The sequence below is a fragment of the Neomonachus schauinslandi genome, chromosome 14 (assembly GCF_002201575.2).
Source record: "Neomonachus schauinslandi chromosome 14, ASM220157v2, whole genome shotgun sequence".
In the NCBI taxonomy this organism is placed as follows: domain Eukaryota; kingdom Metazoa; phylum Chordata; class Mammalia; order Carnivora; family Phocidae; genus Neomonachus; species Neomonachus schauinslandi.
The window spans coordinates 80974087-80998258 of NC_058416.1; positions in this window are offsets into that span (position 1 = coordinate 80974087).

The following is a 24172-nucleotide window of genomic DNA, read 5'->3' on the forward strand; positions in this document are numbered from 1 at the left end:
ACCTGGAGGCAACCCCCTAGGGATGAACAGAATTTCCAGACCGAGAAATGGAAGCCCTACCAGGACATGCAAAACACCATGGCCCTTTTTTTCAAAAAATAAATTTTTTACTTCAGAGAGGAAAGTTGCAAAGATGATAGAAGAATCCCCATATACCCTTCACCCAGTTTCCCCTAATGTTCTCATCCTGCGTGACCACAGGACATGGCTCAAAGCCAAGAAATCAACGCTGGGATGTTATTATTAACTAAATTCCAGGTTTGATTCCGATTTCACCCATTTTTCTCTTCTGCCCAGAGCACTTTCCCTCTCTGATAAATACCTCCCCTGGATTTCTCCCTTTTTCCTTGTAGCTAATCCCCCCCTGTCACTCAGACACAGATGTTTGCCTGTTATTCTACTCTGCTCAGATTCACGGGGCAGATTCTAGTTGGGGGAGGGGGGAGCTTTGCCTAATGATTTCTAATATTGTAAACAACCCTTCTTCAACAAGTTCATTTTTTCTCTTTCCTTTTTTAAAGTCTAGTTCACATCATCAAAATGGCCACTGGCACTTCCTGGAATATTTGGCAGAGCATTTTACTGTATTTCTTAAAAAAAAAAAAAAAAGTTCTGGGTTTTTTTTTTTTCCCCCCGCAGCCCCCCCCCCCCAAACTTCGTTTTTTTTTTTTATGACTAAGGATATTTATCTCCTGCTTGCTTTAGAAGTTTATGGGCCGCTTTTCCTTTGAATTCCAGGCCAAGGTCAGTAGCCTTTGGGTTGTGATGTCACAGTGTGTTACCCTGGTTAAGACTATGACATCATCAGGCAAACCTGGGGGCCTGGTGGGGGTGGGGGGGGAGAAGGTCTTTGAAACAATCTCTTTCATCTGCAGCCCGTGAGGAAACTGCCACTGCTTTTGGAAAAAGTTTTGAGAAGTGAGAAGCTAAAGAGAAGAACTAATAAGATTTACTGCCCCCCCCAAACGCCACAGACCCCTAAAAGTCAGGCCACAATCAAAGGCTGCAGACTTCTAAAGGGAAAAAGCTGAAGGAACAAATGCATTCCTAGAAACCAGAACACCATGTTTGCAAAAAGACCATCAGTAAAGCCACAAGAAGAAACACGCACTCCGGCCCGCACGCGCATGCGCTGACCCTAGCAACCGAACTGTCTCTAAATGGAATGTATTTCACGAGGTGTCCCTCAGTCTTTAATCTAATCTAATCTGTCTCTCCCTCAGCATAAAAGCAAGAGTAAAGAGGAATTACAAGCCAGGAATGTTTGGTTTTAAAAGGCTTTTTAATAAAAGGAGAAAAGAAAAAAAATACAAAAGCAGAGTGAACACTCAGACAGTTTTCGTGCCATTAAAACAGCATCTTGAAAAATGTTAATCTTTTTTTTGTTGTTTTTTTCCTAGGGTCAGGGGAAGGGGAAAAAAAGAATGTGTTTTTATTGTGAACATGTGTCAAGAGGACTCTGCCACATAAACTCGGTACCCACAATAAATATATTTGCGTCGTAATGAACATGAGATCAGAGAGGCATGCTCTGCCAAAAGGTCATTGTCCACGTGGGATATATGCTGTGGGTCAAGAATCCAGTCTTCCAAACGCGGTGTCCATGGCGCTCGCCGTCATGAAGTGTTTGTCATCTAACGGCCCGGCCAGCGAGAGTGACTCCCAGACGGGATTATACCTAAAACACAGTTTCCAAATGTTCCTTCTTGGCAAATCTTTTAAGGAAACTCTATGCAGAAAGAATGTCAAGACATCTGTAATTAGATCTTAGAGGAAAGGATGGACGACTGGGGGCCAGGTTTTATTTTGTCTCTCAGAGACCCCATGTCCTTGCTGGTCCTGGCTGTCGAGGGCCCTTCTCCATCACGTGGCTTTGGGTCATCCATCTCTGTGTCCCTTTTTCTGCCAGGGTCCCCAGGAACCCTCTGGTGGTGCCAGGTCCCCCGTGGAAAGTTTACTGCAGCAGCTGGGAAGGCAGGAACAGCAGCCTCCAAGCGGTCCCGGGCCAGGCCCATGCTTAGAGCTAAGTGAGATGCCGTTTCTGGAGCTTTCAGCTTTGTTATGGGCCTGGAGGTCTCATTAGAAAGCAGAACGGAGCGCGGTTTGTGGGCCCCGCGACTGTGTTTCGGAAGACCTCTGTGTTGCAAGGAAAACTGAAGCCGGAAGAAGAAGCGAAGCAGGTCCCTCCGAGACCATTCATTTAAACTTTTTGGAGGGGCCCCTGGGAGGGGCCTGCGTCGGGGGGTGCGTATCCCCATCGCGCTCTGATATTGGAAGTGGGTTTGGGTCTGTCTCCAGTTTGCTATATTGGTGTGGGCCTGCTCATGTATGAACATGCTTCCGCACACCTGTGGGTCTTTTGCATGTGTTTGCAAGCACGTCATGCCTCTCTCTGCATGTGATGGGGGGGGGGCCGCCCTGAGCCTGTGGCTATGGGCTTTGCACACGCGTGGGGACATTTATAACTTGACCTACGTGCATGAAAGAGACACTGCTAAATATCCTGTATTCGTTATACATGACACTCTTTTTCAACCAACAGGCTATCTGCAGACCTCTCAGCTCTTTGTCACCCAAATACGATCTTAGGGTGTTTGCAAAGCAAAACACATCATAAATCTCAAGACGGGCTCAAACCTGGAGACTTTTAAAAAGACAGAAAGCAGAAAGGGGGAGGGGAAGGGAGGCATTTTGAGGAAGTCTCTGCCCTGTAATGAAGCCTTTCCCCATGATTCCAACTTAGAAGCAATTTTCTCTTGGCACTAGGTGGGATGGAGCCCAGGGTTTGGGCTTTCTCCTCTCTCTCCATCCCTCCCCTTTGCCACACTGACAGTGAAGAACAGATGTGCCCCACTTTATAAATGCTGACCAGCTGGGGAGGTTACAGCAAGCGTCTACCCGGCTTTTCCCAAATGCTGATGCCCGAGGAGGCCTCTGGGAGGGAGACTGGGGGTCTCTCAGACATATCTTGTGGCCTGCTTGCTTCCAGAAACTTCCTTGGGGTTCCCTGAAAGGGGAGCACTAAAAAAAAAAAAAATACATAATACCCAGAGCCTTTGCTTTGGGCACCCCCGTAGCTGTGCTGCTGTCCGTAAAGACCTAACACGCCAGACGGGTAATAATCCTGAGCTCTCTGGATTGAGACGGGGCTGGTGTGGGTGATAAGGATTCAGGACAGAGGGCTAAGGCTGAGCCTTGCCTTTAAACAAGTGTCAAGAGGCAAACTTGGATTGTTGCACATGATGATTATTCCCCCCCCACCCCGAAGATTAAAAGGGCCATTTGTTTTCCTAAACCTCAACCTGGCTTATGGGTCCATTTCGTGTGTCAGTTTGTAGTGTGTTCCCCTCCAAAGGGCTGCCTGGAGAACACAAAGGCAGGAAACTCGATTCAACCCAGGCCTGGTGACGTCTCTGTTTGGGGGGTGGGGGTGTGTGTGTGTAGGGGCTGACAACGTGTTCCCCTCAATCAGATCACTGCTCAGTAGACTTATTATTCCTGCAGCTTTAGAAACAGCTGGAGGGAGTGCATAAGCATCGTTTAAATAAAGCCGCTCATAAACTGTCCACTCCAGGGTTTGGGACAGAGATCAAACCTGCGCCACTGGGATTTTTTTTTTTTTTTTAAGACAGTCTTCTCTGATTCTCCAAATGTGTTCATTTAATATGTGTTTCCACCTCCCAACACACACACAGCTTTCAATACGGTGTCAAACACATAAAGACAAGCACATACAGCATACACTTATCCAGCATCTAGATTTAAAAAAAAGAAAAGAAAAGCAATGTCCTGAAGGTCTCATCACATGGCTTTCCAGTTCCTATGTGTCCCCCTTCCCCAAAGGGCAGCTGTGATCCTGTTCGGCTCTACCTCTTTTGTACGTTACGTAAATGGAATCACGTAGTATCACACGTTAGTAGCTGGCTTCTTCTGTTCAAAAATAAGTGTGTGGGATTCTCCCATGTTGCTCTGTGCGTTGGTAGATCACTGGTCTTCAGCCGGGGTTGGGGAGGATTTCATGCTCCCAGGGGACTCTGGGCAATGTCTGGGGACATTTTTGGTTGTCACTCCCCAACTGGGATGCGTCTGGTGGGTCCAAGTCGGGGATGTGGCTCCACGCCCTTATAATGCACAGGATAGCCCTTCCTAGCAGGGAATCGAGTGGCCCAGGATGACCATGGTGCCGAGGTGGGAAACCCTTGTTGGGATCAATTGTTCTCATGGATATGCTTTGATTCCTCTGAAATACCATTTTTAGAGCTTCCTGGATACTCATGCAGGCACAGCCAAGTTAGCCTAAACCAAACTTCAAGTTCAAAGCTTTGATTTGGAGGCAAGTTTATTGACCTCTTGTTTTATCACTGAGGTGAGGGCAGTGAGGGTAGTGTAGGGAGAGGGCGTGGAGACGAGGAGGAAGACGGAAGGGGTCAGAGAAGGGTGGTCCCCTCACTATTTCTTAATCTTGTCTGGTGATGAAGCCAACCCCAGAAGGTCCAAGCAAGCCACCCATGCTTCTTTGGCAAGCAGAGGAAGGAAATGACAGAGGAGGGGGAAAAAAAAACCCTCTCTTATGAACAGAGCCACACCGATGAGCACAGACATAAACAGACAACCACACAAGTCCAAACATATACCCCCCACAGCTCCGAACACACACACACACGCACACACACACACTCACCACCAGGCCCCCACTTGGACAGAGGACAAAAGAAAGACCAATGTTATTCTTAAAGAGATTTCTGTCCAAGTCCGGCTACTTAAAGAAACAGTTAAGATGACTTCAATCATGAAAACCCAGCCAAAAGGCAGGGACCACATCTGTCTTGGTCACCGCTATATCCATATAGTCCTTGGGCCTCAGCTAGGAGCTCAACCTCAGCCTGCCTGCTATTTTGAACCATATTCTTTATGGCAGGGGCTGTCCTGTGCATTGGCGGTGTGGGTCAGCATCTCTAGCCTCTACAAGCTAGATGCACCCCAGTGTTGTGACAACTGAAATCATCTCTAGACATTACCCAGCGCCCCTCGGGGACACTGCCTACAGTCAAGAACGCTGGTCCAGGGCGCCTGGGTGGCTCAGTTGGTTAAGCGACTGCCTTCGGCTCAGGTCATGATCCTGGAGTCCCGGGATCGAGTCCCGCATCGGGCTCCCTGCTCAGCAGGGAGTCTGCTTCTCCCTCTGACCCTCCTCCCTCTCATGCTCTCTGTCTCTCATTCTCTCTCTCTCAAATAAATAAATAAAATCTTTTAAAAAAAAAAAAAAAAAAAAAGTACGCTGGTCCAGCCCAGCGCTGGGCTCACAGAAGTGGTCCCCCACTGAAATCCCGGTTGACTGAACGAGCGAGCTGCTCACATGCTTTCCCGAAAATCAGTGGACCCTCAGGGAGACTCATCTGATTTCTCCTCTTTGGCATCTACCTAGACCAACAGATTAAAACACAGACAGAGCTGGCCCCAGGCTCTCTCCCTATACCGGGGACCCCGGTGTCCGAGGCCCGGGTCTGGGCGAGGTCACGAGGGGTTCTGGGGGGACGGGGGGGCCGACGCTGCCATCGTGACAGCCCTTAAAGAAGTGGCCCCCAGAGACACGCCTACACCACATGTGTCCTGCTGCTTGATGGAGGGACATTAATGCACTTTTCCGGACCCTGATTGGCTTTTAATTGTGTTTGGAACATTGTGCTCCCCACACAGCAGCTGATTTTACTGCCACACTCAGAGCTGTGCTCACCTCTCCCCTTCTCTTTTCTCTGCAGGGTGGGGGTGGGGGTGGTCTGGACCAGAAAGTGCCTCTACAGAGTCTTCCACACCGCAAACGGGGGCTTCCTTTATGCCCTCCACCTCCCGGGGATGCGTGGATCCATGGACAGGCCGGGAAGTGGGATTTCAGACCTACTTAGGCTGTTTGCACATGGAAGACAGGGCTTAAAGGTCCTACATGCATTCAGCAAACACTCTCTGAACGTCAGCGTGCCCAGGCACCGAGCCTGGGAAGATAGAAGACCCGCCCATTTGTCGCCTTCGAGCAGCCACAGAAGGAACCAGAGTGACAACTGCCACACTTAACTTGCCACCAGGCACTGTTTTGTTCCACTTTGCAAATATTCACTCAGTGAATCCTCAAAATAACCCTCCGAGGTGGATCCTTTTATGACGCTCAACTTACAAGCAAGGAAATTGAAGCTTACTTGGGTGGAGTGACCAGGCCAAGATGGTGCAATTCTTAAGTGACAGAGGCGGGACTTGAACTGCAGGAGTAGCTAAGCCGTGCTTCTCGACCAGGGGCAGTCTGGGCCCCTGCAGGACACTGGGCAGTGTCTGGGACATTGCTGCCTGTCACCACCTGGGGACGGGGAGCTAGGGGCATCACAACGTGGTCGTCGTGAACCAAGATCCGGTTCCAAGCTGCAGAGCCACGGCCAACCTGACCACAGATGCTCCCCCACGGCTCCAGATATCACCCAGCTCGTGATCTGTGGGGCTGCAGGACAAAGAAGACCCCCCCAAGAAAAAATGGACTGTCGATCCAGTTCAAAAGTCAAAAGCAGGATCCTCAAGGAGGCAGGACCCTGATGCTACAGAGGGGTCTTCTCTTGGGAAAGGGACCCCAAGTCAAGATGTAGTAGCCACAGGCCACCAAAGAAATACCCCCTGGAAGAATCTAACTCGGGCCAATCTTGGCCAGCCCTGCATCTATCAGACCTGTGGAATAACCAGGCTTTAAGAAGATGTGCCTTTGCCCTCCCTCGATTGGGTTTCATGGGCAGCTTTCTGGAGGCTGGGAATTCTGCACTGCGGAGCCCAGCACCGAATCCATTGTCACCGCGACAAAAGTACTTCCAATGACCCAGCATTTTACAGACTAGAAAGCACCTTGACAACAGGGCAAGATTGAGTGAAAAGCCCAGCCCGGCAGGGCAGAGTCTGAATGTGGCTCCCAAACCAAGAGCCCAGACCAAAATGGGAAGAGTTAAGGGCAGGGTTTGGAGACCCTAAGAAACAGATGAGACACAGGAAGTCAGAGCAAATGGGGTCAGGGAGTGGAGACAATGCCCCGAATCAGCTCTAGCTGTCGGTGAAAATGTTTTAGATGCTGTGACTAGGCCATGGGTTAACTGATCCAAACACCATTCCCAACGTCCTTCTCCCCGCCTGCCTCCTAAAAAGAGAGAAGCTAGAGTAAAGCCATACGGCACAGTCTGGGCCAATAAAATGTATGCAGGGGTCTGTTGGGAGGATTTGCGGGAGAGTTTTGATTTCTTATCAAAGAGAAAGCTCCAGAAGAAAGCCTTCTGGTGCCAGTCTTTTCTCCTTCCAGTCTTAATGCAGACGTGATGCCTGGAGCCAAAGCAGCCATCTTTGAACATGAGGAAGCCAAGCACAAGAATAAAGTGTCAAAATGCTAAGGTGGGGTGACAACAAAGAAAGCTGGGATCCTGATGACCTCATAGGGCAGCTGGATCAATATCACCGGCAGCCCACCTCTGACTACTCATTGTCTGAGGGAAAGGAACTCTTCGTTGTTTAAACTACCGTCGGTCGGGCTTGCTGCTCATACAGTTCTTAGCAGATTCGTTTCTGTCTTGCCCTACAGAGTCATTGACAGGAGTGGATCACCTTTGTCTGATGAGCCACGGGCAAGACACAAATCCCACCTGATAAAGTGTTGGCAATGCATCGACTGAGCTACAGGAGGAGGACTTTATGAACAATGGGAAACAACCTAACTGTCCAACTGCAGGGGATGTATTAGCTAAACCATAGTGCATCCTGATAATGGAATCCCCAACTCTGCCCCCGAGAAATAATGATGTAGAGACAACTTCACTGACGTGGAGAAGCCCATGTTATGTCGTTAAGATTTTTTTTAAAGCAGGTTATCCAACAATGCGGAAAGAGATATCTAGCAAGACGTTCACTAGTAAGAAAATGGGGGTTGCAATTTGGGTTTTGTTGTTACTGTTCTTGTCGCTCATCATTTAAATATTTTACAATGAGTATATATAATTTGTGCTAATGAAAACAGTCATATGCAATATGCAAGGCGATCTTATTTTCGTTTAAAATGCATTTGCTATACCCTGAAGACCGGAAAGATACACAGTAAAATATGAATAGTCAGCCCCATGTGGTGGGATTACAGGTGATTTTCATTTTCTTCTTTTTCCTTATCTGCCTTTTCTACGTTTTTTGATAATGAATATATATGACTTGTTTAATTTTTCAAGTTCTGTTTTTGAAGAGCTGCTCATCTCACTATGTTTGCCAAAGCCTCAAAACCTCCGCTGGGAAATATTTTAATCCAATCAAGATCTTCTTGTCCTGGCAGCAAACTCAGGGGCTGCGTGCTGTGATGTTAGGTATCTGGGAGGATGTGAAATTAGGAGACGGTTGAGTCCCCCATTTCTGGTCATTGTCAACTTTCCGAAGCTGGCAGCCTAAAGAACTCCCTAAACTTCTTAATCCAACCAGTTGGTGTTGCCTTTAAACCCCAAAGCAAAAGCGAGGGTGATAAGAGGGAAATCCCACCTTCTGATACCAGAGATAAGAAATTCTCCTTCCCTTCTCCTTGCAGATAAATCATGCTGACCCACCCTCCATGGAACCTCTTGGAAGAAGAGCCATAAAAATATGGCAGACCAAAGCATTTGCAGAAGGACGATGGAATGACGTAAGGACAGAAAAATATACGATCAATTTAGCAGAGGTGGCTGTCAGTTTGGGGGCCCTCCAGAGTTCAAGCATGCCCATAAAAGAACTCAACAACCCAATGACTCCCCTGGGAGAAAGAGATCTCCCTCCAAATCCAGCCTGTCACCTAACATCGGTGAGCAGAAATGCCCCAGGGAAGCAGCAATTGGTTTATCTGCGTCTGAAGGAGCCTGGGATGGAAGGAGAAAGGCCAGGAGTGGACAGAGGGGCCTTCTCCAATGATTTAGGACTCCGGATCTTCCAAAACAAAGTCTCTCTGGTGCCCCAGGGGTCCTGGAAAAGTCAGCCTAGAGAGGGACAACCATGGAAAACAAAACTCCCTGGGCTTGGGGTGGGGGCAGGGTGGGGGGGGATGTCGGGGGGTCCAGTTGCTGCTGTCTAGTAGAACTAACACACAGGCCCCGAACATGCATGACCTCTGGTTCACATCAGCACTGCTGATCAAAAGGAAGCAACTCACCCCGCCCTGCCCAGGCCTCCCCATCCAGGGAGGATTCAAAGCTACTAGCTTCGTGGCTGGTGTGGCTTCCATTAACCCAGAGGTTGGCGCTGCGGACTTCTCGAAAAGTTGCATATCAAACGCAATGAATCACAAGAAACCAATAGCTCGGGCCAGCCCAGTGACCTTTAAAGCAAGATAATATTACTCAAAACGAACATAGTTGTGGGACCATGAAGACAAACAGTATTGGTTCAAGCGCCCTCCCATCCCAACTGCAGAAAACAGTCTACGCAATCTTGGGAGGTCAGCTCTCCCCACCCCTTCCCCTGCTTCCTCCAGCTTCGACCTGCCGGGCCAAGCACAGATCTTCCATTCTCTCCTAGAGAAACAGCAAGGATGATGCCACACTGGGGGTGGGGACCGCAACTGCTTAGGAGAACATCGTCCGTAATGAGTTCCTCATATGCCCAAGTATTTACAGCATCAAGACCAAGGAAATGTTCATCTTGGTTTCCTGCGCACTGCTACGGGGACAAATAACCATCCACACGCCCTTCCCCAGCACCCACCTTGGTTCTGAAATATAATAGACTGAGGTGATTTGGGGACCCCTTGCCTGCCCTGCACTGAGCAGCCGCTGGGGGACTCCAAAAGAGCGTGTGCGTGTGCGCATGCGCGTGCGGACACACAGGCACATGCATCCCCTTCGTTTTCTGTAATATTCGGCTTCTGCATTGTCCGAAGTTTTGCATGGAAATAGATACAGGGTATTTTGAGATCAAGATGGAATCCTCACTTCAAGAGATCAGATCGGTTTCAGGCAGTGCCTGGGTTCAGCGAGAGGCCAGTCTAGCCAAAAACGTAAACCAATTCCAGCCAGGGCTAGGTGAATACTCACCAGACAGACGTATTGGCCCCTCGTAGACTTGGCTCGAACGCACACACCGGGGCATGCACCTCGCACGCACACACACACACACACACAAACGCGTGTGCGTGTGTGCACGCTCGCATGCATACACTCATTTTGTTCTTAGCTGTCATAAAACTTAAGACACTTATATGGGGGTGAAAGGTCAGAAGGGGGGGAGACATTATTTTCTGTTATTAATTACACCTTATCCATTCGACATGTGCTGCACTCGTCTTAGATAAAGTTACAGTTCTATTTTATTAGGAAGCCTCCGGGATCGTGTAAAGCGGGATTTTGGATTGAGACAAAGGAAATCGCAGGAGGGGGAGGGGGCTCATTTGTTCTCCTGCTCAGAAGCCGAGCCAGTCTCCTTCTAGGGCCACTTCCAGGACTAAATCCGCACATTCTTGGAATAGCTCATTCTGCAAACGCTAAATGAACCTGGTCCCCAAATCAGCTCAGCCCTGAGCAGGGCTGTGGGTTTCCTGAAAGAAAGGGGAAGGAGGCGAAGGGGAGAGGGAGGGTGGGGTCAACATGCCTGCCAGGCTGCCCCTGGGTTCAAAGACAGAGGTGAGGCCAGCCAAAGTGGTGGTTGGGGGAAGGCGGGGGATACCTGAAAGTTCAAGTCCACATCCGGGTCACCCTTGCCTTCCCTGCAACTGAGCAGCTGCTGGGGGGAATCCTTCATTCGCGTGGGCACGGGGTGGGGATGCAGTGCTGGGTGGTTAGGCAGATGGAGGACCTCGGGGCAGGACAGGAGGACCCTTGAGCCCCTTCACCCTTGGCCCGAGTGCAAGAGAAAACTGAGTAATCCGCCATGGGAAAGAAGGAAGCAGGACTCCATGGAAGGACAAAATGACCAGGTAAGAAGGAGGCTGCCTCGCTCCCAGGATGAGATGAGGGGAAATGCAGGAAAAGACCCAGCAGGACAAAGCCTGGATTTAAATCTCGGCTCCAACTGTTTCCTGGACAAGCCTCATTTTCTCCTATGTGGAAACTAGGAGAGTCACATCAACAGTGGCCCAGACAACACCGTGGCCACTGAGAGCAGTGATTACGTGAAAACGGCTGGGACAATCATCAGGAGAGCGCGTCCTTCTGTAACGCTGGAAGATAACATAATGGGAAGCACACTAGAGCCATAAATCACAGTGCAGATATAATTTATTGATATTAATATGATCTGCCCTGTCCTTCCCCGGCCCCCCCAGGCTGCCCGCGGAGTCTGTGCTCTGTCATCGTGCACTTGAAGACAGGGTGTTTTGTCCCTTCTCTCTTCTCATTTCTAATCACAATGTTCTAATTCTCCAGCTGAGGTTGAATTCAATTCTCGGCCGGAGCTAGATGCCATATATTACCCCCTGTCCGGGACAGCAATCTGCTTTCTGTCTTCTAGACACTGTAGGGCCTCCATGGGCCTGGGGTTACGATGCACCAGGCGCTGGGCTCTCCGAGCTTTGGCACTGGGGATCACACTTAGGGCCCTCCGAGGTGTTCCTATCATCCCCATTTCACGTACGAGAAGACTAGGTGTCAAGGACTATGCAGCCTGATTTCATCCCAAGGGTGCCTCTCCACACCGGCATGTTCTGCCTCCCGAGCACTGAGCATCATTCCATGGGGTCTCCGGACAGCTCTGTCAGGCAGCACCCCTCCGCAGGTGTTGCTGTAAGGTTCAAGAGCTGGGGGGCCCTGGAGGAGCATGCCCTGCCGTCTGGAGTTCAGTTAAGCACTGGCCAACCCTCTCAATGCTGATTTCAACCCACACGCGAGAGGTAGAAGAGGAGAAGGAGGAGGGAGAGAGGGAGGAGGCGGCCTGCCGGTTGGAGTATCTCTATCTGCCCATCAGAATGTTTCCTGGGGGTTTGGCCAGGAATTCAGGCCTGCAGGGCCCCACTGGGAGTCCTGCCAATGAAGCCAGGACCCTGGTTCCCTTTGATCCTCTCCACGGACCAGCCCTCCCCTGATGCAATCCAGCCTCCAGCCCGATGCCTCATTGGTGATAGCCTGGCAGTGTCCCTGAGGGTGCCGGGCCGGGCTTGCGGGGACTTTGAAGGCCTGGTGACGCTGGTAGGGAATTCTGTGTTCTGGGGGAGAAACAAAAGTCAGTATCCTTATGTCTCAAGCATGGGATCTGCCCACTCGCTCCCCATTTCTTGCTCTGGTCGTCTTGCTCCCCCTGAGACCCTGTCTTTGTGTTTCGGTTTCTCTTTGCACACGTGGTATGGTGTGTCTGACCCTCGCGGGCTCCCGCCCTCTCTGTTTCTGACTCTTTCCCTCCTTTCCCTGTCCCTCCCTTTCTCCCCTGCTGTCCCTTCCGTGCTGTCCCAGACTCTTAACCTCTGGCTTCTTCCCCTCCTCTCTGTCCATCTCCCTGTAGCTCTCTGTCCCCTCTCTCTCTCTCTCTCTCTGCCTGACTCCCTGTTTCTCTCCTTCCTTCCTTTCTCTCTCCCCTTCTGTCTCTCTGGGGCTCCTTCCACCCCACCTCTGCCTCTCTTTCTGCCCCTATGGGCTGCCCAGCCACTTCTCTATCCCCCAGGGCACCAGGAGAGCCCAGTCCCTCCACAGATCAGCTCAGAAGGGGTGGCGGTAGCAGCCATGGATACGTGGCCTGGGGTAGTGACGTTGACCCCAACCCAGAGCCCACCCGAGGCCCGCAGGTTTGGGTGACCTTGTCCAAAGCCTCAGCCACCTTCTCTCCATCACTAGGAACGTCTGGGCTCGCAGAGGACCAAGGTCATTCCCAGTATCTGAACACACCGCTTGATGGGGATTCTGGGGAGGTTTGATACATGGGCATGAGCAGCCTCCACTGTCCCTGAGAACCTTCCAGACGTGCTAATCAACTTCCAACTCACTATTCCAACATTGCTGGGGGCTGCCGAGCCCATGCTTGCAAACTGGCTCTAAATGATCCTGTTTCCACCGGTCATCACAGCCCAAAATGTTTCTTTGGCTAAACCTTGGAGCCCATCTACATTTTGAAACTTTATGAACCACACGTATCCACACATATGGAGGACCCAGGTCTCCCCACCACACAGCGCCACCACCCCCTATCACACACACATTTATCTATCTATTAAAATTCGACCAAGAACCCATTGGGACATTCCCCTAACTTTTCTTTGAGTTATTTCTCAATAGGCCAGTGAATCTTATTTAACCTATTATTATAAACCAAAAAACTGAGATTCAAAGCAACACAGTGACTTGTCCAAGGTCACACAGACAGTACCATGGGCGCCCTGCTGAGCATCCTTTTCACCTTTTAGGAAAGACAGAGTAGCAAAGTTGCCTGAATTTTGATTTTTTTTTTTTTTTGTGATCAGATCCCCGTTTTCACTGATTTGCATTAAAACTGGGTTTTGTTTCCATGCCAAGCATAGTCAGTCATTCCTGCTTCCAGAACCCATACCAGCGCAGAAACTGAATTTCTCTTCTCTAGAAAATTGCTTTTTTTTTTTGGCTTGGAAGTACTGTTTTCTCCTCCATTTAGGGGCAGGAGGCATTCCGGATATTTAGCTTTTGGAAGGCAAATTTGGCATCCGGGATTGTTTTCTGCCTTGTTAAACTTTTCAGAAACTGTATCACTTTTAAACAGCCTAGGGGGCTCTCCCCCTGCCCCCCCAAGCCCCTCTCCAAAGGACCCTCTCTCTGAGCCCACACGTTCCCTCATCCCATCTGTCAGAGGCTGAAGCCAAAACACGTCCCAGGAAAAGCCAGAGAGGAAGAGGCGAGGCAGGGAGAGAGATGTCTAATCATCACAAAACCTTTGAAAAGTATCTTGAGCAAATCGAGTTTGTCTAAAACGCATCCAGCATTTAACATTTAATAGGAGCTCATCAACTTAATGCACCACATGCGCTGGGTAAATGGATCCTTCCCCTTTAAGGGCCTGTTGACGTTAGGTGAAGGAGAAAAACAGTTGTTATGATTCAGAATCTCAGGATGAACCCAATTAATCAATGCTGAGATGATTTGAATCATGTGGCAAATGCTTGGTCACCTCTCTGATATCCTATCCCCATCCCTCGGAAGACGCAGACATGATTGATGTCACCTGTGACCACCGCGTCTCCAGGCGAGACCCCCCCAAACCCCGCAGACAGAGAAACAAATTAGATCCAAAGGCCCGGGATCAGTTTCAGAGGGGACAGGCCCCCGGCGGGGGAGGGGGCGGTCTCAGGGGTGCCTGGCCTGGGCTGTCTGTCACAGGCCAGGCAGAAGAGAGAGGCCAGACCATATGGAGGCTGGGAGAGAAGGAGTGCCCAAGGATGGGGTGGCTAGGGCCTCCGCCTGAGCCTCAAGGCTCTCGGCTGGCGGGGCCCTGAGCACGCAGGCATCTTGGAGGGCTTTTTTTTTTTTTTTTTTTTTAGTGTAAAAATAATTGCTCAAGCTTCCCCTGCCTCATAGGGTTACAGTCAGGCGTGTCTGCCCTGGACCTTGGCTGGGAGGAAATGGATTGGGGAGGGAGAGGGTGGGAGAGAGTGTTAATCAGAGTCATTTTGATTGCTTTCAATGTCCTGCCTGTTACACACACACATACACACACACACACACACACACACTGCCTTTTCTCTGGCAGCCTCTGTGGCTGCCCACCCTGATATCTACCTCCTGTCCCCCCAGCTCCATACTACCACGGTCACCAACACCTTTTTCTATCAGCCTCCCCGCCGTCTTCCTCGTCCCGCACGAGAGAATGGAAGGTGGGGTAGGAGTCTCTCCTGCGTGCCCGTGATGTCTTGGCTTCCAAGAACAGACCCTCGGCACCCACCTGTCCACACACACCCTCGTACACACAGTTTTTACCCTATTCCCAATAGCTTCGGAACTTATCAACCACACAGTGGGTCCCCGCCCGCTGTCTCCTTCCTCCTTCCCCTATCTCCTTACACATTCTTTTGGTCTTTCCCTCTCTTTTGTGTCTTTTATCTCCCCTTTCCTCTCCTGCCGCCCTTCTTTCATTCATTCATTCAACCCGCACTTCCAGAGTGCCATAGACACCTCCTCCCAGGGCCTTCCAGGAAAGACCAGATAAGGTCCCCACACTCCGAGTTTCCGGGAAAGAGAAGCAGAATGAGAAAGCGAGCATTTCCCATTTCCTCACGTTTCTCACCCACATCCAAGTCTGTGATGCCACTGAATTATCCTTGCCTTGCATCCTGTCTTGCAACCCCCTCCCTCAGAGCCTTTGCTGACACCAGGCTTCCACCGGGACCACGGACCAGAATCCTGGCGGCTAATCTACTTTTCCATCTCTCTGGGCCCTGGGATGCCTCCCCAGGATGTCTTCCCGAACCAGCCAGATATCCCCAAGCTCCTCCTGCTCCGAAGTCACTGGAAATACAAGACTGCCAGAACGGTGGGGACTTTGTGCCCGCTGTCTCCCCTGCCCCCAGCCCGGCGCCCAGCACACAGTAGGTGCTCTCAGCATCTGTGGGATAATCAAATGAAGAACGCTGCACTAACTGACCCTCATCACTCTATGGTGTGCTCATTTGAAAAGATAATAACACCTTGCCTCCTTCCAGAAAGGTTTTCAGATTGTTTACAATGCAGATTGTTGGGTCCCCAAGAGGCGGTTTCAGTAGGGCAGGGGCATGGCCCTGGAATCTGCATTTTAACAACACTCCCAGGAGACTCTGATGCAGGCACTCCTCAGGCTCCTCTTTAAGAAGTTCTACCGTGGACAATGGGGAGCCATGGAAGGTGGCGGAGCAAGAGCATGACTTTATCAGTATGGGATTTAAATAGGGCTCTAGTCTGGAAGATGAAGTGGTAGAACTTGGAGGGGGGAGGGCAGGGGGAGTGACGGGAGAGATGCACTGGGAGACAGCATGAGGGTAGAAGTTCCAGAACTCTCTTGTGAGCTTCGAGGCAGAATCTTCTCAGAAAGGGTTCTAGGGGACTTAGAGTGTGTTTATTTGGGGTATTTCAGGGAGGTTTTTTGGGCTTCACCACTTCATGGGAGGAGGAGCCCACATTAAGAACATTAAGAAATTGGCAGATCACAAGGTTGGAATGTGCGTGGGGAAGGAAAGAAAGGAAAGGTATCCCCCCTTTCCTTCTTTTATTCCCTCCCCTCTCCACTTCCAAAAGCCCCTTAGCGGGCCCCCAAACCTCTAATTCCAGCGGCACTCCCCACCCCAACCTGCAGGGTCTGGAGGGACCAGACTCCCGGCTTCTACCCTCCCAGGGTGCTCGCAACAGCATCTGGCCACGGACCCTGGGCTCTGGCCGGCAGCATCTGTTTGCAATGTTTGACTCAGTAGTTTTATTTCTGCTCAGCGGTATAATATAAACTATCTTGTTACACGGCAGGCAGGCTGGGCACAGAGCCGGGCCGCTCTGCAATCCTGCAGCAGGACCAAAGCAGAGCTTAAATGAGCTGGTGGGCTCGGGCAAGGCCCTTTCTGAAGTCAGGAAATGGCCGCTTTTCTGGAAAGTTCTACGCCGACCACAACCCCCATGCGTGTGCACACAGGCGTGTGTATGCGCACGCACACACACAGACACACACGTCCCACATCCCATGTCTCGTCCCTTTCTGGAGGCTGTACAGATAGATGAGAACTATTTGCTACAAGGCTGGATGTTGGATAAGAGCTCAACTTCTGGAGTCGGTCTGCCTGGGTGTCAATTCTTGTCATACGATTTTGGGCCAATGCCTTCACCTCCCCCGGTCTCAGTTTCTTCATCTGTACAATGGGATCCACAGTCCTTTCCCGCCCCCATGTTCCAGGGCTGTTCTGAGCCTTCCATGAGGCGACCTCTGCAAAGTGCTTAGTGCAGCACCCTGTGTGTGGTGCGCACTCCATACACACTAGCTGTTATTACAATCATTGGGATGTTTGAAGCAAAATGAAAAGAACGACCAGCTAGTATTAGGGGCGGCAACTGGGATCGTCATTACGCTCAGCCCAGATTGAAGGAAATGTGCATCCTCCCCAGATGCAGGGGCAAACACGAAAGGAAACTGAACCCCTCTCCCCCCTCCTCACAGTTCCCGTTTGCAGTAGACGATGGGGTCCCCCAACTTGGGGTAGGAGATAGGCCGGCTCCTATGTCTGACTTCCCAAAGAAGCAGATATGGGGGAGACATTCTGAGACTTGATGGGGGGTCAGGACCCCCGGCCTTCTGATTTCTCATATCAGTGGTTGAGGTTGAAGGGCAGAGTCTAAACTCTGAGACCTGACTTGGGCCAAGCTCACCTGCACTAAGATGGGTGCTCTTGGCTCTGACCACGGCGAGGTGCTGGACATCTCTACCACGCCATAGACCCTGAATTTAGACGTTCCCAAGGTCAGAGGGGCAGTCCCTGTGCGCTGGACCCTGAGGGACAGTCCCAGCGCCCCTTCCCCAGCATCCTCCCTCTGGTTCGCCCTGTCTGCAGGGCGCCCTGGCAGCCCCGCCTCTAGGGGGCGCCCGAGAGAGGCACCTTCACTTTTTTTCTTTCCATATTGAATACCCAGCCCAGCACTCCGAGTATGGTAGGTGCTCAACAAATGTTGAATGCGTGTGTAACCACACGTGTGTGCTACGGTGAGTGAAGCATGTATGTGTGTCTGGTGGGCTTGCATGAGGGTGTGTGTGCACAGTGTGGGGAGGTTGTGTGACTCTGTGCACACACACATATGTGCACACCGTGCACATCTCTGCAGCTGGACGGGGATGCTCTGGGTGCCCAATGCGTGGCTGGTGGGAGCTCTGCCCAGCTGCAGACAGCCTGGCCCGTGCACACCCAGGGGACACCCAGGGCGGACAGAGTGAAATTTGAAAATTGAAGACGGGGTGTGCTGGCATTGGGAGGTCATTAAAAACCACTTATAAAAACCCCTTTATCTGGAAAGGAGACCAGGCCCACTACAAATTGTAGCCAAAAACCCTTACCCTGGGGGTTGGGGGCCAGAGGTCTCCCGACCCAGGACCAATTGGGCTGGGACAGTCAGGGACCCACGTGTCAGATAACCTCAGATCCCAGCCCTGAAGTGAATTTACATTGATTTGGTTTTCTGTCCACTGTCCCATCATCTGGTTCTCTGTGTTAAGCACTCTTGCTCCTTTCCTCTCTGTGTCCCTCCCTCTCTGTCCGTCTCTCTCCTGCTGCCTTCTCTGTCTCCCTGGGTCTGCCTATCTCCCTGTCTCTCCTTCTCTGTGGCCTTCTGTCTCTACTTTCTATCTCCCCGTGTCTCCCCGTGTGCCTCCTTCGCCTTCTGTCTCTCTGTTTCTCCCTCCAACTGCCCACCTCCAAACCTGCCTCCATCTCTCCTTTCTGTGTGTTTTTCTCTCTCTCCATCTTGCACTGTCTATCCCCGACCTCTGTCTGGGTCTCCTCTGTGTGCCTTGGTCTCCCTCCCCACCCGCTGTGTGTCCTGGCAGCCCGCCCCAACCTCGGGGCCTGGGGATCGTCACTCAGCAGCCCTGCCTGATCCAGCGCCGGCCCCTTTGTTCACAGCTCCCTCCCCTGCACTGCCCACCCTCCAGGCCTTGCTTTCTCTTCCTCCTTCCCAGGCCCAAAAGCTAGGCAAGGCTCTCCAGCCCAGAATGTGGAAAAATGTGCACCCGCCTCGGGTGTGTGGGCACAGGGCGGCTGAGGATGAGCATCAGAGCTGGACCACCCACACAACCCCTGGGACCATTAGGGAGACACCCCCCACCACCATTTCCACCACCCCACAATCCCTGGCCCCGCTGCTCAAAGTTCTGCTGGGCAGCCCGCAGTGTGGGTGAGGTCAAGTTCAAGGCCATGGGAGGCCTGACCCAAGTGGCCTTGGCCAAGTGAGTGCCCCTCTCTGGCTCTGTAAAATAATGCTCAGGGCCCCATCCAGCTGTAAGTGAAGGGACAATGGTTTATCCATGCTGTCTGCCCCCTACCTCCAGCCAGTGCCCAGCCCCCAGGGTAGGTGATGCACTGACTGAAATCCACAGTAGGTCTCCCAAGAGGCTCTTCCCCACTAGGCCTTCAGGCCGCCTCCATCTGCTGCCTTGGGCACCAGCCCCCTTTACCCATCCTTTACCCACCCTCTCCCCTTTCCTGGAGCAGATAAGGAAAACCTGAAATTTCTATAGTGAAAAGTTCTGGTCCCCCCTGTGGAGTTACTAGGAATAGAAATATCTCAATAAATCAGCCCCAAAACATTCATCAGCACATTTCTGGAGCACAGATGATACCAGTCATTGCAGCACAACAATCTGCTTCCTGGGACTCTGGCTTTGGGCATCTGTGATCACGTCAAGGATGGTCCAGCTCTGGGCCAGACTTAGGTCAGGGAGATGCAGTATTGTAACGTGCTTATATAGTAGGTGCTAGAAAAGGCATAGTCCTTAAATTGCAGCAGTAATAATAACAATGAAGAAGAAGGAGGAGGAGGAGGATGGGTTGAGTAGGGGTGCACCATGTCTATATGGGTCTCAAATCAGTACTCGCATAGGCTGCTCTGGGTGAATATTTATGCAGGCATTAGCAGGCAATCTCCCAGGCCAAGCCTAATTCCTCCAGCCAAGCCCCTCACCCTTCACCCTCCAGCCCCCTACCTTGGGCTCAATGGCCCTGTGAAAAGGAGGCCTCAGAAGAATCCCAGTGGGCTGGTATCAAGAGGCCTTTGGGGCTCCCGCTAAAGAAAGAGCATCTCTTCAGCAATCCAGTGAGCCTCCCACTCCCACTCACCCTCCAGAAGTCTCAGGACCTTGATTTCATAGACCCTCGGGTTTGGGGACTGGTCCTGCTTGGCCCTGAATCTGCTTTTTGGCCTATGGCCTCATGAGCTTCTCAGAACATTAGGATCACCAAGGGTCTTAGTAATTAAATACTCTAACCCCCCGTACCACCATGATTTTGCAGTTGGAGAAACTGAGGCCCAGAGAGGTGACTGACTGGTACAAAGTCACACACTAATTTGAGTACAGAAGGAAAACCAAGGTCTGGCTCAGGCCCCTCCCTTGCTTCCTTCCTCAGAGCTGCAGCAAGGACCCTGGCCCAGGAGGGAGATGGTGAGGGACAGACCATTTGGGCTCTACTTTTGTTTCCCCTCCTGACTTGATGTGGGATTTCAAGCCATGCTTGAAATCCTCAGCCGCCCTGTGCCCACACACCCGAGGCGGCCTCAGTCTCCCCATTTGGAGGGTAGCCAGAATGACTGTCCCAAGATCCACTCACTCTATTTTGCAGCCGGTGTCAGAGGCAATCAGAAGTGACTGCCATCAAATGTGCCAAACTTACAGGAAGTGAGCTCCCACTGAGAGCCTCCTCCCTACTACAGTTCTGGACCCACGACTTTACTGGCTCTGTGACTCTGAACACATGACTTAACCTCTCTGTGTTCTTTAAAGGGACTAACTGAATGTCCCCACCTACAGGGCTATTAACATACAAAAAGAACCTTGCATCAGGCATAGCATAGTAGTTGTTCAATAAATGATGGTGCCTATTATTATTTTTATTCTTACTCGGGATACTTGATCTGTTTCTCCCATCTGCAATTTCAAGACCTCCTTCCCAGATCTGCCCCCAGTTCGCTCCACAACCAGCTCAGCCCTTGGACTAAGAGGAGGTAGGGTCCATCGTCCATCGGGAGACGGAGGGTGGACAGCCCTTAGCTTGCAGACTGGTACCCCTGGCTAGCTGCCCAGAGTCAAGGCTATGCACCCCAGGGGTGGCCGCCTTTGAAGCCACAGACTTACTTAACTCCTTGCACCACCCCCCAGCTTCCTGTTTGTCCCCAGAGTGACCTTGGGGAAGAAAACACAGCCCAGGGTTAATAAGCCTGGGATTTCTTTCACATGACTCAGGATAACGGTGGGAAAAGCTCTCCAAGGGCATGAATAGTGGTGGTTAGGAGTGCCTGCGCCTGGGTTCAAACCCTGACTCCAGGAGCGCCAGGGCGGCTCAGTCCGTTAAGCGTGGACTCTTGATCTCCTCTCGGGTCTCCATCTCAGGGTTGTGAGTTCAATCCCCGTGTCGGGCTCCATGCTGGGCGTGGAGCCTACTTAAAAAAATAAAATAATAAAAATCCTGACTCCAGCTCTTCCTTGCTGTGTGACTTTGGGCAGGAGACAACTTCTCTGTGCCTCCATTTTCCTATCTGCCATGTGGAAAGTACATAATCATAAAAGCATTATGAAAAACATTTGTGAAAGATGCATGAGTAGAAGAAGGCTTAGAACAGTGGCTGACACATAATAGCTGCTTATCAAAGGGCCATTGTTATGCGTATTTAATAATGTTATATTAAGTCATCACTAATAATTATTGTTTTTTAAAAAAAGGTTTGCTCAAAATTGGAATTGAATTCCAACAGGGTAGCTGAGAAACTGACCTCATGGCTCAGCCTCAGTTTCCCTCATTTGAAAAATGGCCATAACTCCTCCTAGCTGGGAAACTGGCTGAAAACTGAATGAGGAATTCCATGGAAAGAGCAGTACTGGACACTTACGAAGCTCACTTCAGCTGAGCCCCAATCCTTTCGCGTCTCCACTACCTTCCTCGGGAGACTTTCAACACGGATTAGGGACTGCGCACACGCACGCGTCCCCTTCCCCCAATTCGCCCTCCAAAAGGGTCTGAAGGCGCCCGATGAAAAGCTCCGATCCGCCGGAACAGCCTCCGCCTCCCCTCGCGGGTGTAGACCGAGATTCGCGGGGACAGGAGGGAGGAAGAATGTTTGCGCAGCCTTCAAACAACTTGGCAGGCCACAAGAGGGAAACGGCCGCTCCGGGGAGAGTTCAAATTGAAATTACACGGAGTGGAAAACGTGCAGATCAGCTCTGAAGCTCATAAAAAAAAAAAAAAAAAGCGAGGTGACTGAGAAGAACAAACACGCCTCCAGAAGGAAAATGGAAAAGTTCATAAAACGCGCTCTTCAAAGCCTGGCCGGGTGCGGGGGAGGGGCCGCGCAGTGGCCTCGGGACAAGGCCGTGGCCCCCTGGGCCGTTCCCATCCCCGGTCTGAAAGGGAGAAACTGGCCCGGCCTCCCATCTCCTCCGCCCCCGCTCCGATGTGCTCCCACGCGGGGAACCGGAGGGGTGTGGAGAATGGTGCGAGCGCCAACAGAAGCAGGGCCTGGGGTCTGGGGGGACCCCACCCAGCTGAATGTCCCAGGCGGGGAGCTAGTGAAAGCTGAGTCCTGAAAAGTAGGCAGGGGCTAGATCACTGGCTCCTAAGGCTCCTCCAGCCTGCGCTGGAGGTCGGGCATGGTTTGCGTTTTACTCAAAGAACACTTGGAAAGCCTGTGGAACCTCCCAGAGGGGTATCGAGCTCTCCTGCCGCCCATGCTCCCGACATCAGATTGCTTCCACTTGCGAGAAGGCCGCGGTTGCCCCAGCCGCATGCGGTGCGCGGTGAGCTCTGCGCTCCGGTGCTCCGCACGCCCTGCGCCCCGCGAGGTCCGCGCGGACCAGCCCTGCTCCCCGGTGAGCCCCCAAGTTCAGCCCCTACGCGGTTCATTAGCGTTACAGACACTCGATCACGGCCGGACGCTTTGCAGAAAAGCCCGGGCGTGAACCTCACGCCCCGCTCGCACTACCCCATGTCACCCCAAGTGGAGTATTCTCATAAAAGATGCGCGGCGCCAGCTCCCGAATCCCCAGCAGTCGCGGGCCGACGTGCGCCCCCGCCTACTTCTCTCGCTCCGGCTTCGTCGTCCGCGCGCGGGAGGAACTTTCTGCGGGCTACTGACCTGAGCAGCGCTGGAAATTGGTCCTGAGGCGGGACTCTGTAGCTTCCACGGAGCTTCTGCCAACCTCCAGCCTCATTCGAGCCGCAGTGATCCCGCCAGGTCGGGGAAATTGAGGTTCGCAAAAGTTAGGGTGCCCCCAAAGCCGGCCGCCTGGAAGAGACGACGTTGGCCAGAACTCAGGGTTTCCGGGTTTCGGATCGGAGTGGGCACGTCCTGAGGCGCCTCTCTGACCTCCTCGAATTGGGTCGTGCCCAGTCGTCCATCCTGCAGAGAAATGCGGCCTCTGACCCAGGAGGCTCTATGGCGAGAGGGCTGCTGATTCCCCTCATCCTCATCCTCACCCGGCTGGGGCCAATTTCTCCCACCCACACTCCACTCCCCCTCCATTCCTTCCAACCCCCACTGAGCTGCTTAGAATTTCTTGCCCCAAACCTCGCAACTAACAAGGAAAGTCAAACCTCACTCCAAAGCCTGCGCCTATATCCATAGTATCACAGGTTCTGAACCTTAGCGAGCATTACAGTCACCTGGAGGGCCTGCTAGACCCAGATTGCCGGGCCCCACCCCCAAAGCTCCGGATTCAGGAGATCTGCGGTGCGGCCGGAGAATTTGCATTTCTAACAGGTTCCCGGGGCGGGCGATGCTGGTGCTGCTGAGCCCGGAATACGCTTTGAGAACCAGCTCTCTACCTGCGGGGTTGATGCTCAGCTCCTCCGTTCCTAATGTCTGCGTAGTTTGCCTACGCCCAGACTAAAAGTCCCCTCCATGTGAGGACGTCAGGCTTCTCTGTGTATCCCCAGTTCCTACCGCAAGGCTCTGCAGGCAGTATGTGCCTCCTGAATACTTGGGCTTAATCATGAATGCTACATAATGTCACCCATTACAGATGCTGAGTGTGTGCCTGGCACTCTTCTGGGCGCATTAGAAGTAGCAGTTTAATACCAACCACGGACAAATGCCAGAACAGAGCCTCAGAATGGGGATGCCAGGCACCGAGAAAGTGAGAAAGCCTCCGTGTGGAAGCAAGGTGCTGCCCAGTGCTTAGCAACCACTGTCTTCTCCACTAACCTGGGGCTAAGCCTCTTTTTTTTTTTTTTTTAAAGATTTCATTTATTTATTTGAGAGAGAGAGCACATGAGAGGGGGGGAGGGTCAGAGGGAGAAGCAGACTCCCTGCTGAGCAGGGAGCCCAATGCGGGACTCCATCCCGGGACTCCAGGATCATGACCTGAGCCCAAGGCAGTCGCTTAACCAACTGAGCCACCCAGGTGCCCCTGGGGCTAAGCCTCTTAAAGGGACAGTCCGGGAAGGCTGGGCTCTCTAGGCAGGCAAGAGTAGAAAAGGGAAGACCTGAACCGAGGTTCCCTACACCCTAGAATATGTGCCCCTAGCACCCACCTTGCACCTGCTTGGGCCAGCCCA